A 16,813-nucleotide genomic window follows, 5' to 3' on the forward strand; every position below is an offset into this window, starting at 1 on the left:
GCTGAGTTCCTCAGTGTGTGCTGCTGCATAGGTCTATAGCATTTTTAAGGCCTACTTCTACATTGTTTATAGGTCTACGGAAGTACATAAAAAATAATAGTGATACCTGAAACTCCGAGCAATACGGCTGTTATTAGTTTGAACTTATGACATACTGTAAAATTAAAAAGAGGGTAGCTGTAGTCTTTAAGAACTTATGAAATATTGCACAAAATCAGAGACAGCTGGTAAATAGGAAAGGTAGAACTACAAAAACAACCTACAACAGGTAGTTTCTGAAACCTGAGCTTGTGGGCTTCCTTCAAGGTACTAAGTCCTATAGCCAATTGCAAAAACTCAGTTCTAATTTAGTTATTACTGAAAACAAGCAAACTTATCTGATTAAAATTTTTAACTATCTAAGATGCTTCTGTGTGAGGTGTCTGCATGATATGGGCTTAGTTTTTTGTTTTGTTTTTTTTTTTTTTTTAAAGTCTCCTCTTCACTGGGCAAAACAGAGAATTTGCTGTTTGCTGTTTCCACATAAAGGTCATTAGTAGCCTTAAGTTCTATGCAAATCCTTCACACCAAACACTAATAACATTAGAATGGAGTGAGTGATAAAAGAATTAAAGAAATGAAGATTACAAATTACTCTCAGTTAAAAGGGGTGGGGGCTAGCAACTTGTCAGTGTAGTGCTTTCTCTGTGGATGGTCATAACTTGTGTGCTCTTACAGCCAAATTCACAGTTGTCCCTAAGGCCTGCAAGATCCTTCAAGGTGATCATCAGAGAAGTTCAGATGGATTTTGCAATGTTCCTTTCCTGGTATGCTCCTGTGCCATTCTTTTTTGAAGACATTGACCATATGATGATATTCAAATGGCCAAGCGTTTACAATTTCCAGATCTGCCAAATAGCGAATCAACCTCTATAATTAAAGGTGACAAGCTGACAAGGAAAATGAATGTAAAATTGTATACGTATATGAATTTTTATGTCAGATTGCCGTCTGTGCACTTGTTTTCTCTTTGTCAATAGCCGAAGGCTCATTTCTCTGTACTAGAAGTGCATTTTATATCGAGGCCTTCAGACAGCTCCCCTTCGCCCTAGTGAATTTGCTGATTAATTTTGGATGCTCCTCTTAATTAACACCCCAAAGGAAGTCTAGATTTTCTAGCCTATATTCCATGTAAAACAAGTGAATCTGAAGAACAATGACCTAAGGAGACAGGCACGCTCTGTCCGAATGACATTACAAGAACATTGAATATCTCACAAGTCAGGACCTGGTCAGGCAATGCCTAGGGAAAATGTAGGCCTTTAATCAGGGCAGAAATGAGATTCATATTAGTCCAATTTCATTTTCTTTATTGCTGACAAAGAAAGGCTGGGATGGATGCCACCTGACAGTTGAAACATGGTGCCCCTATGCAGGAGTGGGTGCCTCTGGCCTTGATTAATAATTGGTACCATTTTGACTTGCGGGCAGATAAGTTGATGATGGATGAGAGAAAAAGAGTGAAGTGATTTATTATAAAATTAGGATAAAATAATGAACTGTCTAATTGCACACAAACCTCATAAAACTTAGCTGTGGAGTCAGAAGTTCAACGCCAAGCAACAATAATTTTCACCTCAGTTTTCACAATGAGAATTTAAAGCAAGGAAAGTTAGAGACAACTCTTACTTATACAGCTGCTTAATGCAGAAGAAGCCTTGCCCATTCTTTTACTTCAATCAAATAAAATATTGAGACTTGTATTTCAGTTTTTATTACTACTGTTGCACGAGAAAAGGAAACAGTAGAACTAAACAGGCCACATTAAACCAACTGTTGCTTCTCTCTCAAAGCTAATAGAACCTTATAATTCTTGCACTTCTTTTCATACTTCAGCAGGGTAAAAGATCTGTAGTTATGAAACTGAGATGCATGTGTGTTTAAATGAAAATTCAACATAAAAATTGACTTGTAACCTCTACTGGAACCTGTAAAAGTGTACAGCCCTCCTGATAGGTATTGTTTTTCTAGTTCACTTTTTGATGCTTTGAATTTCCAAGTCTCTGCTCTCATAGCTATTTCAGAAGCTGAGTCATCTACTGCTTGCTATTTTATGCTGCATATGTTCAGCAGAGTACAATTACAGATTAAAAAAGCATATGTTGTAATATCCATTTGCAGCCTGGTAAAAACATTTATTTTGTTGTTATGAATCCATGTTGGTTTTTTGTTGGTTTTTTTTTTTTTTTCCCCTTTACAACACAAATGCTTGGTCACTTTCTCTTTGGAAATTTTAAAAGTCTAACCTGTTATAACTCCTGGAAATATTTTGTTACTAGAAGTGCCAACCAATATCCAACCATTTTTTTTCTGCAAAGTCAACTATTAAACCAGCTGAAATTACTGAATTTAATACAATTCACGACAATATTGTCCAAATAAGATGAACTCAGTCATGAAAGCAGCATGGGGAGCTAAAATATAATTTTCACATGATCCATTTCTATTCTACTGCCACAACAAAAAAGTGACAATTTGTCCTTATATTCTACAAATTTCCAGTAATGGAAGTTTCCATGAAGATTATGAAACAGGATTTTCAAGTAATAATATGAAAACACTTCATTATGTTTCAAAAGCAACAGTCATTGCCTAACAGCATTAATTTTTTTCTATGTTCCTAAAGAGAAATAAAAATGGCATCCACTGTTATATTCCTTAGACAAACATTAGATCGTTTCATATCTAATCCAGTCTTAACTGCATACCATGAGTAGGAATTTATTTTTCTGGAGATATTTTAGAAAAGTTAACCTGAATTCACTTCTAAAGTGTGTTACTTAAACTACATCAATGCCACAGGAAATTTTGTTTCAGAATTTTTAGTCGTCGTTAACATGACATAGCTTCATGAACTAAACTGAATTAAGAGTGTTTCTGAATAAGAGTATCCACAATTTACTGCATCTTAACTTTACATTCTTTTTAAATTAATGTCACTGTTTTATCTGGACTAAGTTCTTCAGGAGTCCCCTATTCAAAAATGTTTTTACTTTGATTCACTTATTTGGAGAAAAAAAAAAATATCAGGTGAAAAATTAGATACTGGAGTGCATGGAGCTCTACCTGGGAATGGATGAGGAGCCAACCAAGAGATTATGGGTCAGGATTAAAGGGAGGGCAGGGACAGGTGACATTATAGCATGGGTCTGCCACAAGCCACCCAACAGAGAAGACAAGCAGATGAGTCTCTCTATAGACAGATAGGAGCAGCCTCACGTTCACAAGCCCTGGTCCTCATGGGGGACTTCACCCATCCTGATATCTGTTGGAGGGACAACACAGCAGGGCATAAACAATCCAGGAGGTTCCTGGAATGTGCTGATGATGACTTCCTTCTCCAAGTGATAGAGGAACCAATGAGGAGAGGTGCTATGCTAGACCTTGTTCTCACCAACAAGGCGTGGCTGGTGTGGAATGTGAAGCTCAAGGACAGCCTTGGCTGCAGTGACCATGAAATGGTGGAGTACAAGATCCTTAGGTCAGCAAAGAGGGTGCACAACAAGATCACTACCCTGGACCTCAGGAGAGCAGACTTTGGCCTCTTTTCAGGGATCTGCTTGGCAGAGTAGCATGGGATAAAGCCCTGGAGGGACAAGTGACCCAAGAAATCTGGTTTATATTCAACGATCACCTCCTCCAAGATCAGGAGTGATGCATCCCAACAAAGAGGAAGCCAGGTAAGAATGCCAGGAGGCCTGCACGGGTGAACAAGCAGATCCTGGACAAGCTCAAACATAAAAAGGAAGCCTACAGAGGGTGGAAGCAAGGACAGGTAGCCAGGGAGGAATACAGAGACTTTGTCTGAGCAGCCAGAGATCGATCAAGTTAGGAAAGCCAAAGCCCTGATAGAATGAAATCTGGCCAGGGACATCAAGGGGAAGAGGAAAAACTTCTCTAGGTACATTAGTGATGAAATGATAACTAGGGAAAATATAGGCCCTCTTCAGAAGGAAATGGGAGACCTGGTTACCTGGGATATGAAGAAGGCTGAGGTACTCATTGACTTTTTTGCCTCAGTCTTCACTGGCCAGTGCTCCAGCCATACCACTCAAGTTACAGAAGACAAAGATGGTGACTGGGAAAATGAAGAACTGCCCACTGAGGGGAAAGATCAGGTTTAAGACCATCTAAGGAACCTGAAGGTGTACAAGTCCATGGAACCTGATGGGATACATCTGTGGGTCCTGAGGGAACTGGTGAATAAAGTGGCTGAGCCACTAACCATCATATTTGAGATGTCATGGCAGTTCAGTGAAGTTCACGCTGACTGGAAAAGGGGAAACATAACCCTCATTTTTTAAAAAGAGAAAAAAGGAAGACGTGGGGAGCTACAGGCCAAACAGTCTCACCTCTCTACCTGGAAAAATGATGGAGCAGATCCTCCTGGAAACTATGCTAGGGCACGTGGAAAATAAGGTGATTGGAGACAGCCAACATGGTTTCTCTAAGGGCAAATCATTCCTGACAAATTTGGTGGCCTTCTATGATGGAGTTAGAGAATGGATGTATAAGGGAAGAGCAACTGACATCATCTACCTGGACTCGTGCAAAACATTTGACACTGTCCTGCACAACATCCTTGTCTCTAAATATGAGATACATGGATTTGATGGATGGACTACTCGCTGGATAACGAACTGGCTGGATGGTCACATTCAAACAGTTGCGGTCCACTGCCCAACATCCAAGTGGAGAGTGGTGACAAGTGGCGTTCCTCAGGGGTCAGTGTTGGGACCAGTGCTGTTTATCCACTTTGTTGGCGACATGGACAGTGGGACTGAGTGCACCCTCATGAAGTTCGCTGATAACACCAAGCTGTGTGGTGACGTCAGGATGCTGCAGGGAAGAGATGCCATTGACAGACTTGAGAGGTAGGCCTATATAAAACTCATGAAGTTCAACAAGGAGAAGATAAGGCTCTGCGGAGACCATAGATCAGCCTTCCAGTACTTAAAGGACAGCTACAGGAAAGGTGGAGAGGGACTCTACCGGGGAGTGTAGTGACAGGATGAAGGGTAATGGTTTTAAACTGAAATAAGGTAGATTTAGATTAGATGTAAGGGAGAAATTCTTTACTGTGAGGGTGGTGAGACACTTGAACAGGTTATCCAGAGAAGTTGTGGATGCCCCTTCCTGAAAGTGTTCAAGGACAGATTGGATGGGTCTTTGAGTAACCTGGACTAGTGGAAAGGGTCCCTGCTTATCCATGGCAAGGGGTTTGGAACTAGATGATCTTTAAGGTCCTTTCCAACCCAAACCATTCTATGATTCTATGATTCAATGATTACTTAGGAGAAATAATACAGATTAACTGTCCTTTTTTGTCTGATTCCAAAATCATAAAATTTGTTATCATCTCTGTCAAAATTTGAAGGCTACATCTCATCATGACAACGGGAGAATAGACTTGAAAAAAGTACATATTACTGTGAAATAGGAGATAAGACAGTAATCGGATCTGTGCTGGCCTTGCAAAATGCATGAATGTTTTCTCACTAGAAATACCTATGTTCTTCCAATACATCAGAGGTTTTGGGTTTCAGGATAAAAGGATAAAATGATTTTAATTAACTGCAGTGCTTTTAATATCAAGAGGTAAATAATGCTTCAAGGAATAACTTGTGCTCTGAGCCTCACCAGCTCTACACTCAAGAGGAAGCAGCATGGCTGGCTATGAAAAGGACACTCTTCTACCAGCCACACTGTAAGACATGTTCAGGCCATCATGTCCCTTGTCTGTAGGAGGTTGGTGGAGGCATGAGATAACTCCACACCTTTGCTACCTTCCCTCTGCTACCTTTACAACTGCTGTGCCTGACAGAGATGAGGCTGGCCATTTCTCCGTGCTGCAAACATGAGAGTACAGGGGTAACATCACTAATGTGGCTGAAAAAATAACATAGCATCAAAAGTTGGGACAGATGAACATTTACTCCTAGATTATTCAAAGGTCTTTGAGAATAAGCTTTAAGGTAAGGAAACTGAAGGAGGGAAACTGAAGTCTATTTACCATTTCTTTGAGACTTGGTTTCAGGGCTCACAAACTGAGGAATGTCTCAAATGGAATTAGTGCCTGACCACTAGCTTTGACACAGGAATCTAGAAGAACAAAAAGAGATCAAATTTCTCTGGACTTGGAAAGAGGTGGAAACAGTCAAAGAAATGTGGTTTCTCCACACTACCACTTTGAAGAGCTGGCTGTAAGAAATCTAAGTGGTGGCCCTCTAGTGTGATCTGGACTCTGGGTAATCTGAGTGAAGATCAAGATCTAGAAATTGAGTTGTGGGTTAGGTTTTGTTCAATCAGCTTTTGTTCTTGTATTAGTTCTGTATTTTTGTCCTGCTCCAGGCCTCCTTATCCTTCTCACATGAGTTTGCAGAAACCATTCCCAGACTTTGGTATCCTTTCTGAAGGCAAAACTCAAGGAAGCCTCTCCATGACTTTGGGGCAATATACCTCTTTCTTTAAGACATGCCTTTGAGAAAGCTAGCAAAAGGCGGGTAAGATTTAGTCCTGGTCTATCTCATTCAACGTAGGTTATGTGGTGTAACACAAAATAAAAACTGACCTGAACACATCTACCTCACAAAAATACCTATCATGTAGGTTCAAATAGATTTGAACAACTACTGCTGTTTTGTTCAAAACTGTAGCTAATCACACATTGTGAAGGGTTACCAATAGAAATGCATGGGTTTTACCTATTTTGCAATGTATGGCAGTTTTGGAAAACAGTTTAATTCCTTCTGACTCCTAGAACAACTCTAGTTTTCCTGCCTAACTGTGCTTCAAACATTAGATTTTTGCATTCACTGGTTTAAACATGTCTGTCAGTTGTGCCTGCCAACACCACTGTCTGCTCCTAGCAGGCAGAAAAGTGTACCATTAAATGCTGTGAATAAAGTTGAGGAAGGGGAAGGCTTTCTTTGCTTTCAGTTATCTCTCAAAGGGATGAATTATAATAGCTATGGAGAATATCTGTACATTTTTAGCAATACAAACAAAGTGTCACTTCACCAAATGTAATGACCACATAGTGATCTAGTCATGTTCAAAAAATGGATGAATTATTATTTCTGAATCATTATGTCTGCTGTTTATTGCTCTGTTTCCTCAACTGACCTGTCTCTGTACCACCACACTTTTCCTCTTTTTTTTTTTTTTTTTCCTAATCTTCTCTGTAAACTCTTTATTTATGTTTTTCATAATCCTGCTTCAAAGTTTCTTGTTTGGGCAGTTTCTTTTGGATTTCTTTTTATGTTTTCCCTTCTTAGTTCCCTCCACCAGTATTTTTTTGTTTTCTGTGATTTAATATTTGAGTCTTTTTTTGTGAATTATGACTCATTTCTTTTCACTTGTCCCTCTTCTCTGTCTTTCAGAGTGACCAGTGGGAGTACATCAATCCCTTAATACATGTACTTTCTTATACTGATTCACATTGCTCCCCTTATATAACCTTTTTTTTTTATCAAATCACTCATGTCACAACTCAGTTTTCTTTAATCATTCTCCATGGGTGTTAACATTTTGCTTAATATTTCCAGGGGAAGTTTCTGTTGAGGAATCCCATCTTTCTCCACAGTTGCAGTCTATTCTCACAGGTTCTTGCTTTCCGCTATATGTTTTTCTACCCCAAATTTTCCCCTTTTCTTTCTCCAGGCACCTTCTCCCTTCTCCCCTATCAGTCTTGTTCCTCTTCTCCAGCAATACCTGTGTTGCCTCAGGATCCCAGGCTTCTCAGTTACTCTCACATATTCCATGCAAATCCTCTCCCCGAAAACTTTTTCTCTTCTTGCCACTCTTACCAATGACAATAAATTTGGTTGCTGTGACTTCCCTCACAGTTCTCCAATATCAGTAAAGGTAGGGTTTAATGTAAGATTACTGTTCAGAAGTAGTCTTATTTCATCCACTCTGTCTTCCTGAAGGCCGAAAAGGATGAAATTTTGAAATGTGCTTTGTGAAACAGACATTTCAGGGTCTCCAGAAAACTGGGGAAACACGTGGGAGCAGAAGAGCCTTTATGATTTTACCTGTCTCTGATTGGGGGTGAGGGGGAAGACGACACCAATTAGGTGAAGCCACAGAAATAGTCAAAATGTGAACAGAGGAAGGAAAGGTATTGTTTTGCAAGTCTGTTTTTGTATTTTGTGTGACAGAATATGGGGCTGAGTTTCTTTATCTAACACTTCAGCACTGTTATTTATTTGGGCTCCATTTGTATTTAAGAGGCATGAACAAGAGTAGCTAGAAACACATCAGAATAGCCATACTATCCTTTCAGTGTGGAGAATTTATCTTCCTCTTTTTATGCTCTGTAGTCTTTACATGGGACTTCATATAGGACTGAGTAATTCCAACAAGAGTAAATTAAATCCTATTAATGTTACCTATTCCTAAATAACTGACTTTGTCCCCCTGAGAAGTGTCCCAGCTGTTTGCCTTCATGATGATCCTGTTCCCATTGTGATACTGCAGCAGCTCTGTCATGTCATGTTGTCAGTATAGTAGGCCTTTAGATCATCATAAGACTAATCTTGCTGCAAAAATCTTTGACTATGTCAGGCCTGGCTCTGTGTCTGGCTCTGTCTCTCTCAGAAGACTATAACTTACTCTCTTAGCAGTTGCATTTGAACTGTGTTTTGTGTCAATGTGGGATAAAGAAACAAGAGGCCTGCATGTAATTTGGATTTTTTCTAAGTATCTCATTTCAATCTAATGTACTGTTGTGTAATTAAGCCAGTAAGTCTATATGACCAGACCATTTCAGGACTTGGTCTGCTATCTTTAGTCAGTGACAAATTCTGGTTTCCATTGCTTGTTCAGAGATGATAGCAGTGTGATTTACAGGTATAAGTAACAAATGAGATCAATTAAAAAGACTAAGAGTGGCACCTGTCTAAGTGTAGAGTTGCACTAAATGATTCCCACATCTTTGTTTCCTGTACGACCCTGCATTTGCAGCCTCTCCTCAGGAAGGTTAACAATGGGAGAGTTGTTTCTTAATGCTCAGGAACCAAGAAAGCAGGCCTTATCCTGCAGCCCAGGGATATGATTATTATCTCTGAGTGAAAACAACAGCCGTATTTTTCAGCTCCGTGTGTACAAATGATCCCTGTTTTTCATATGGTTCTTGACTACAGCATCTTGGATTGCCCAATTTGTTACAAGTCTGTACTGTGAGCTGCCTTTGTATAGTTGAGCTGAACTCACGGTCAGGTACATGCCCTGCTTTGTTTGTGTACAATTCTCAGCATTTTGTACCCTTACAGGCATTTCTAAAATATTTAAAAGTTATTGTGGTATTAAGAAATTTTCAAATAATCTGACTTTTTTTTTTTTTTTTTAAATAGTGGCAGGGAAAGTATACAATTTTAAAATTAATGGAACCAGTTTTGTGATACTTCTATTCCTTCTATCTCTATTATTGTCTAATGAAACTTAAATATTATTTTATGACAGGTCATATTAATACAGAAACTCCTTAAAGACTGTGCATAACATGAGTGATGAAATCTCTATTTTTATTATTCCAGTTAAAATCTTAAAGGTACATCTGTGGTTTATCAGAGTATGCACTGCTTTGGACACTTGAACTTTAATCCAGTTGACTAGTAAATATTTGTTATGCAGCACCCTGCCAAGGGGGTCTCATGGTTAGAAGTCAAAATACCAGGCTTTTTATGACAGCTCCAAGAAGAGATATCAGGATGAGCAAGAGGTCCAAGAAGTGAAAGAGATGTCAGGTACTCAGTTTCCTTGTTCCCTATTGCTTTTTTAATAACAGCTTCTCTGGTGTTGTATAGTGGCAGCAGTCCCCTTCATTTATTGGCCTTGGAGTTCAAGGAAAAGAATAATAGTGTTTCTCCCCTCAGTATGTATATTCAAGGTCTTAGGGGCCAGTGCTTTTTCGTACAGTCTTCCTCCCAGATTAGAAGTATTCAGTTCAGACTGTTTCCCATCTACCTTCCAGATATGTCTGACTTCTCTGTGTCATGGTCAGAAGATTATACTTCTGCTAGCATAGTCTCTCCCGTATTAATACAACATCATCTCATTAGAATGGAAATTCCAAGTGAGGAACACAATACTTGATCTCAGAAACCAGTCCCTCTAATGCCTGAAAGAGAAATTTCATGTTTTGTGCTATTGGGTTACTATTTAAAGTGGTGAGTACCATCTGTGCCCCTAGAGCTCTTCAATATAGACCACCAGTTAAATTTAGGCTGGATTGGTGAGTACTGAAAAATATTTAAGCTAACATTGTTTGGATGACTATCTTAAAAGAAATGCACTCTGAGTTAATACTGGAGGATTAATATTCTTGTCTTATACCTCCTGAGAACCATCCTCCAAAAACCCCCCTCCTTGTCACCCTCTTTGAACAGGTTGAATTAAATCCAAGAACTAAGTGATGTGAATTACCTTTATATTCCTAGAGCTATTCCCTGTAAGTAATGGTGATCATATATATTTGCAAAGCAGCCCAGGGGAAATGGCTGTACTGATGCCCATAGTACGCCTGTACAGGGAAGAGAGAAGCTTTTTAATAAATGTCTGTCAGTCTATTCATGCTGAAGAGCTTTCCTAATCATTTACTTGCTATATTTTGCACCAGTTTGTGTAATGCCATTTGCACTGCAATTGTAATCCCATGTTTATTTGCACTCTGCAGACTCATGTGCAAACCCATGTGCAGTATTACTATGAAACAGGCCTGATCCATGAAAAACATTGCCAATATGTGCTGGGAAGCAAAATGGGAAAAAGCAATTGTGTGTAATATGGTCAAATATTGGTGTCTTCTGTTCTTATTCAAAGGATTCAATACATAGTCACTGTTTCTCTGAGAGTGCTGGAAATATCCTCTACTGGAGGACCAGATTCTGGAGAGAAGTGCAAAGCATTATCCATTGCCATCCAGTCTTCCAAATTTCCAGAAAAATACCTAACATATCCCTGAGTTTTTAATGACATAGACACCTCCTGGGAAGTAGGTCTGAAGGTTAATAGCTCATTTGCCATCCTATGCTGTGGAAATTTTATATCACTCAGTTGGGAATGGATTTTAACCAGAAACCAAGATGTGAAAGTCCCTAAGTCCCATTAGTAATACTTTGTGGTGTCCCAGCACCTAAGCTTCAAACTTTTTATAAGTATCACCAGTTTAAAATGCTTTTTATGCTTGGTTCTATGGAATTTCTGCATTTACATATTCTCTTTTTATTTAATGACCTGACAGCAGATATTCCTTGTCCTAAAGAATTACAGATGTTTTAATTAAAGTGTTGAATTAAAATTTTCTGAAATAAATTGAATTGCTGAGTATGGCCGTGCTTGATGATTACACATAGCTGGCCTCTCACAGAATTGTTGTAAGTTACTCTATAAGGTATTCTTTAACTATCACTCAGTGAATGCTATTATTACCATTTGCTGAATTATTTAAATCTATCTTGAAGCAGACTTAAATTACTGTATTTATTTTTTTAAATAGAAGCTATTTATTTCACTTTGCTCTTTCCGTAGCTTACCTGCTTTTCCATGTTGCATCAACAACCTTCCAAGAGACGCTTATTCTCCTTGCCCCATTACAGCATCTTTTATAAATCAAATCTCCAAATATAGGGGAGATTTCTTGGCAGTACATGCTGTAAATGCATGAACCTTTTAAACCAGTTGAGCAGTGTAATAAACTGAGTTATGACAAGTTTCAAAAGGGGGCCAGTAATATAAAAAACCCGCAAAACCAGCTGCTGTTAATGCAATAGGTCTGGCTAGGTGGGTGTTTATTTGGAAAGGTGGATGTATCATGGGAGAAGAGCCTCAGCAGGGAGAGGGTTGGCCTTTCCCTGGGTCAGCGCTGCACGGTGGTCCAGGAGTAGGGCTGCACTGGTGGCCAGACCTTGCCCTGCCAACCCAACTTGCAGCTTTATCCGACCCCAGGGGGGCTGAGCAAACCCACAAAACAGAGGCCAGCTGTGTCCCAGGGAGACCACTGCCTAGGTGAAGCAAAACTGCTATACCTTGAAGCACAAAAAAAGCAGCCCTTTCTGAGAGGAAACCTCAAGTGTTAATTTTCTTGTTTTCCGCAAGACTCACAATTAAGATTTCATACAAGTTAATGCTGATCACAAAGGGACAGAAAACACCTCTGTGACAAGTGAGCACTGTACTTCAGGCACTTACTGTGTAAGTTAAAGCAACAGGGGCTGGCCCATCACTTCCCTTTGTGGCTCTGTTTGAATTCAGTTGATTAATGTTGTATGTGCAAGTCTATTGAGGCACCGCATTTAAAAGGATTGTTTACCATAGCCTTGTAATCAACCTGCCTTAGCAGCACCCTATTACCCATGATAACAGGACTGCTGCAATTTGGCTCTGAAAGAAAACCGCCTCAGATGGGCTCTCGGATGTTTTAGTGATAGTATGCTGCCCTGTTATCTTCATTTGTAATTTGTTTTCAAGAACAGTGATTTACATTTCAGTTGGATTACACCTTTTAATGTATCACAAAACGTAAAGTGGCTGCAGTGAAAACTCACATCTCCACTAGATTTCAAACGATGCATTTGAGGCTTCAGTGGAGAGGATTACAATTACAATTAAAATCAAAAGCTTGCTCGTTCTTTTAATGATGCACGCTAACCCTTTGTATACTAAGAAGCCTATCGTGGTGCTATACAATCATGATTTTCTTTTCGGGATATGAAATAGCTGCATGCGTTCTGCCTTACCATCTACTATGTGCAAATGCTGTTCTGAAAAGGAATACATCCTGCATAGTGAGTTCAGAGGACAATTTACCTTGATAAAAAATATAGAAGAACACATTAAAAAGGAATGAGGAGGTAAAAAGCTCACTGTTTTTGATTTTTTTAAAAATGTGGAACATATTTTAGTAATAGACTTCATTTTCCTAAAGTAGTTGTTGACAAGGTATGTAGTTATGAAAACTTCTGCTGAAAGCATGATGGTACTGGATGAAGTGCAAAATATTAATCAGTTGGTTATTTTTCTTTCAATGAACATTACATGAGCAAAGGAAGATTTACTGGTTTTGTTCTTCCTCGATTTTTGCTTTATTTTAATCCTGTCTTTTTCTCACAGCAGTAAATTTTCACAAATCTAGATTTACTTATTTTCTTCAGCAATTCAGAATAATTTCTATCTAATGCTTCTTCTGCCACTTTAGGAGGGTTTGCAAATAACGGACATTTACGTTCCGACTTGGGTCTTATTGTGTTATTCTTGGTCTAGAAAACGATTGAAAATTCTTGTGGGGCAGACTTATGGTGAGACTAAAACTTACTCAGATCTCTCATGGCAGAAGTATCTGGGGGAGAACCTTCACTGTGGTGTTCAAAGCCACTCCAAGCCAAAACCTTGCCTGGAATCAGGCAGCCTAATGGTTTATCGGGATCCAAATCCTCTCTGTTCCTAATTTCCAGGCTGGGACCACTCCCTCATCCCAAGCACATCTCCCTCTCTTCTTGAGGGGCTAACCTCCATCCCAGGGCAGAAGAGACTCAGACTTCACAACAGTGGGCTGAGGACTGTCTATGTCTATAGCAGATGCTGCTTACCCTGCACAGAGGAGCTACAAAATACCAGCCATCAGGTGGTTGCATGATGAGGGCCCAAAATACTGTCTCCATTGTGGGGGTGAGAAACTGGGAAGAGAAGAAAAGTGTCATGGTTAAACAGTGTGATTTCATAAAACAGAATGAAAAGGTTTTTATTTTCCTCTTTTAAGAGGAATGCAAGCCTGGGAGACACCATTTAGTAATCTGTAAGAACACCTTTGTCAGGCCCTGATACATGAATTTCCTGTCCCCTACAACTCAGTAGAAGCCATGTCAATGTATACCATTTCTCGGCTAGTGGTTTGAATGTATTGTAGGAAAGATGGCAAGGATCTCTCAGTTACTTCTAAGCCATCTGAGAGAAGAAGTTGAAAAGATTCAAGATTTCCATCAACGTTTCTTTAGTTTATTAAAAAGTATCTTTTACCAAAGCTAGATAGGTAAATCCATAAATAATATTTAAGATAGAATCAAATGTCTCAGTCAAGTCAAAGTGTTTTTCACGTTAATCTTTTACAAAAAGACAGATTAAACCACCTTTCTAAAATGAAATGTTCTTTATATCTTGAAAATCAAAACTTTTAGTTTAACATTTGCAGAAGAATAGGTGGGATTCCCCTCATTGAAGTGAAACCTTCTGAAGGCAAGTGTCTAATGAAAGTAAGTCTTTGAGGTTTTCTCTATATTCAGTGAGAAAAGTGGGAAAGTCATGCTGACTTGGGAACTTCTCACACTTAAGCTGACCAATATCTGGTGAAGAAAAGGGTCCTGCCTTAATGGTAGCCCAAAATGGAATTTGCAAACACAGCTCACACACAGCAGCCACACACATTTTGGCAAAACATATTACTTCAATGTTTATTTCCACTTACTCATGTCTAAAGTGACATGATTTAGTCTTCTTCTAACTAGATTAAGTCTTATTTTCCTCCTGGCGAGCCTTTCTTCTGACATAAACTGAGGTATTCAACAGCACAAGAAGAGTGAGCTAAAAACAGATATAAAACATCATCACACAGATTATCTAAAGATCATACCACATGAATGAAGGAATTTGAATATTTTTTTTTCTTTTTCTTGTAAATACTTTTATTTCTCATCTCAAACATCAAAAAAGAACCTTAAATCTTATGATCAAAACCCAGAGAGTGATTTACAAATGCCATTGAGGTGTTTCAGGGGAACTGCTGTTCAAATGGCTCATGCCTTCATTCTCTGTGAGATGATTTTTAGGTTGTTCTGCAATGAGGCATCAGAATCAATCACCAAAATGCACCATGGAACAGGTAGCTCAGCCTGACTTCTTGGCAGCAATTTGGAGTGTTAGACAACACAAGTGCAGTTTCAAAAGTAACCAAAAGTAATTTAAAAATTAGTCTGAGGTTTTTGTTTTTTGTTTTTTGTTTTTTGTTTTATTTTTCACTAGGCTTTTCTCTTTTTTTCCATTTTCATATATTTGTACTTATCTAAGAAATCAGTTTTGCACTGATAACTTCCATGGTTCTCTTTCATTTTTCATTTACAAAAACACCGTGTATCCATTCATAAATGGTCTCCATAAAATTAATTTGATGATCTGTGACAATCTGTACTTGATGACCTAACCTTTCTCAGAAGAACTTGGTGAAAGAAATCATGAGGAAGCCATACCAGACACCTCAGTGGCAACTTTGATTTCCCTGAACGTTATCTTCACATGCCAGTCTCATCTGTCTTGTGCCATATTGTTCAAGTTAAAAGCAAAGTGGTTCTGGAGTAGCTGCCCCTGTAAATACCACTGCAGGGCTCTCCTCCCCATCACTCATTCTTCTTCAGGTAGAGAATCTTTTATCCTGCCCTCCTGCAATCTTGCAAAGGTCTTTCATCGATTTACCTGTGACAGATGATCACTTACATATACAGGCCCTGTACTTCTGATCCTTAGCCACCACCCGTGTCCTGAAAACCTGACCTGACTTGAGCTGCAACGATTTTGAGATGACGAAAGAAAATGCAGATGTAGCTTTCATGTATTTATTTCTGATTCTACTCTTGACACTAAAACCCAAGGAAATGAGAGGTACTCAGTACAGTTCTGTGAATAATGAATGTTTTGGTTTACCGGTGGCCCTGAAAAAGCATTAAAAAAATAGAAAAAATTCATGGCTAGGTTGTTCTCAGAGGGGTTCTCTTTGGAAATCAAATAAAATTTGCACTCAATATCACACTTTGAGCTGAAATAACAGTAATTTGCTTCATTTTTCAATATCTTTTAGAGATATTTCACAAAACAATCACTTTCAATTAAAAAACACATTTTATAAACATGATAATTGCTTTATTTGGGGGATTTATCATTATTATTTTAGCAATGGTGGAGGTGAAATGAAGACATTTGGTACATTTCACCCTATCTGACTCCATTTTTCATCAGTAGACAAAGGTTTCACTCAAGATTTTTCACACAAAATTTTAATCCATTTCAAATGACCAGTAATCCCCTGGCAGACTATTTCTATAATTGTCATCAGTCATTGTCCCTATGATTCAGAAGCTACTCTGTTTAGATTGCTCTATTTCAGGCAAAAGATAGTACCCATGTTGCTCCAAATGAGAAAAGGTCATATTCCTAATGGAACTGAATATAAATCCAATATGATTTTCATGTTACACATTACATCATTAGCTACAGATTTATAGGGAGAGAGCTAATATATTGAAGATTGTGACATAGTTCTCTTTCTCAAATGCACCTAATTTTTGAAGTTAGGCAGCACTGAATTTCTTCTTATAAGAATATCTAAAGTATTTTTCTTTTATTGGCTCCTTCCTTTAAGCGAAGACTGAAGAGCTGATGAATATTTCATGGGTATAAAACCACCTACAATACAGGGTTTTACCTACAAAATCTTTGGGGAAAGGGAGAAAATGGCAGGAAGGCGCTGTAAGGACAGTTCTTTCAAGAAGTCTTTGGAAAAGGGTCTCCATTTCATTTTCTACATCAATAACACCTCCTTCACCCCTTAATACTTTCTTCCTTTCATTTTATTCCATAATAGCGTTCAGTCATTTTTGTACTTTTCTTTGTATTAAAGAGTGTCTCCCGAGCTGGCTAAACCATTTTAAAGTTAAAAATTTAAATAGAAAATTCTGAACTAAGGAAAAAAAAAAAAAAAGATATCCAAATATAGTGGCTGTGAATTTGT

Source organism: Tyto alba, unplaced genomic scaffold, assembly GCF_018691265.1.
Source record: "Tyto alba isolate M040663 unplaced genomic scaffold, T.alba_DEE_v4.0 Super-Scaffold_45, whole genome shotgun sequence".
Taxonomy (NCBI): domain Eukaryota; kingdom Metazoa; phylum Chordata; class Aves; order Strigiformes; family Tytonidae; genus Tyto; species Tyto alba.